Source organism: Rousettus aegyptiacus, unplaced genomic scaffold, assembly GCF_014176215.1.
Source record: "Rousettus aegyptiacus isolate mRouAeg1 unplaced genomic scaffold, mRouAeg1.p scaffold_m13_p_15, whole genome shotgun sequence".
NCBI lineage: Eukaryota > Metazoa > Chordata > Mammalia > Chiroptera > Pteropodidae > Rousettus > Rousettus aegyptiacus.
The window spans coordinates 55370574-55372396 of NW_023416290.1; the positions used below are offsets into that span (position 1 = coordinate 55370574).

The following is a 1823-nucleotide window of genomic DNA, read 5'->3' on the forward strand; positions in this document are numbered from 1 at the left end:
AGGCATCCGATTGGCTCAGCTTTGGTTTGTCTCTTTTCCTAAACCAATCGACCATAGCCCAGGGACAGGGGTGTGGGGAGAGAAAGGTTAAGACGTCACAACTTGACCCATGGGGCAATCTCTGGGCGCAGATCGAATGACATAAAGCATTTCGCTCACTCCCTGATACATGACAGACATTCAGGATATTATCACTGCATGATAGTGTTTTACAAAGTGTACAAGGAGAAGCTTATTATTTCCCCGTATGCCTATTATTTTGCTGACCCTGTGCTACATTCCATAGAGAAGAGAGATGTACAAGAAACGTCTTGCCTGCAGGAATCTTACTGTTTAGATGAGAAAACTGACGATATATAGTTAAGGGTATGATTTTGCAATACAGATCACAAGCGTCAAAAGATAAAGTGAAACAAAGAGGGGGGGGGTGGTTTATGGGAAATGAAAGGAAATTCCAAAAGACGAAAGCTTTATAAGAAAAATAATTCGGAAAAAAAAATCGATTTTTGAAGCTGGACTGGAAAGTGATTTTCTGTTCCATTTCCTGAGCAGTCTCATCCTCGTAACTAAGACAGACTTATTTATAAAGCCATTGATTGCCTTGTGTACAGGGCTAAGAATATAAAATAGGAAGAGGTTTACTCCGTTCTGACAAATGCAGGAATAACAAGGGACACGTACTGATCATCCCTCCGGTCTCCCTCTGGACCTGTTCTCTCTCTCTCTGACTCCCTGCTTTGCCAAGCAATTTTGTTTCATCCCCACAAATAAAGCAATTTGCATGATTTGAGGCTGGCTTTGTTGATGTTTTACTGAGAATTGTCCTATACCTCCAACGTCAGTTATCTTGAACAAAATCATGAGGATATTTGAAAATAAATTCAAGGAAAATGTCTTCGGCCAGGCCACCCTGAACACGCCCGACCCCGTCTGATCTTGGAAGCTAAGCAGAGTCAGGCCTGGTTAGTACTAGGATGGGAGACCACCTAGGAAGACCAGGTGCTGTAGGTGGAGGGAGAGGGGAGAAAGAAAATGTATCTCTCTCTCTCACACACACACACACACACACACACACACACACACACACACAGATAACCATGGTCAAGCTCTAGTACTAGGAGATAAATGAACATCCCCAATAATCTAATTCAGTCTCTTCGCCTGTTTATAAAATGGTAATAGAAATGTCTCTTAACATGATAAAAGGGCTGTGCTCTGATTATACCTGTGGACTTCTGTCTCTCACCTCTACTTCGCATTCTTTCTCGTGTAGGCATTTCAACATTGCCACTTCCTGATTTCCCACAGCAAGAGGCAGTTTCATAACAGATGGCCATACAGTGCAGCAAGACCAAGGCTAGCTTGGACGTGACATCTTCAAAAGTGATGACTGTTCTAAAGCCCAGAAGCTAGAGGGTGTGTGTAAGGGTGGGGGTGTGGGGGTGGGGGGTTGCGTACGCACTTGACCATGCATATGCTTGCATGTAGGTACGTGTTTATAACACTGAGGCTGATTTAAAGCGCTTCGTTCAAAGAGACTATTGGTCCAGGCAGAATAAGTCTGAGCCCATCTTTCCTTTATTTTACCAAAAGAAAAAATAACCAGCATTTTTCATGGTTTATCCTAGGTATTTTATACCAATTAACTCATTAAATCTTCAAGAAGGTACATATGATTACTATTGCTAGTTTACAGATGAGAAAACTAAAATATTGGAGGTGAAGAAATTTGCCCAAATAAAACAGTTAGTATGCTCTGAAGACGGAACCTGAACCCCGGTCATTTGACTCCAGAACTCAAACTCTTAATCTCTTCGCTAAAC

General features: G+C 42.1%; 1 pseudogene; it reads left to right on the plus strand.

The window, feature by feature from the left end:
* Positions 1-892: 892 nt before the first annotated feature.
* On the plus strand, positions 893-1011 carry LOC118612125 (annotated as a pseudogene).
* The last annotated feature ends 812 nt before the right edge of the window (positions 1012-1823 follow it).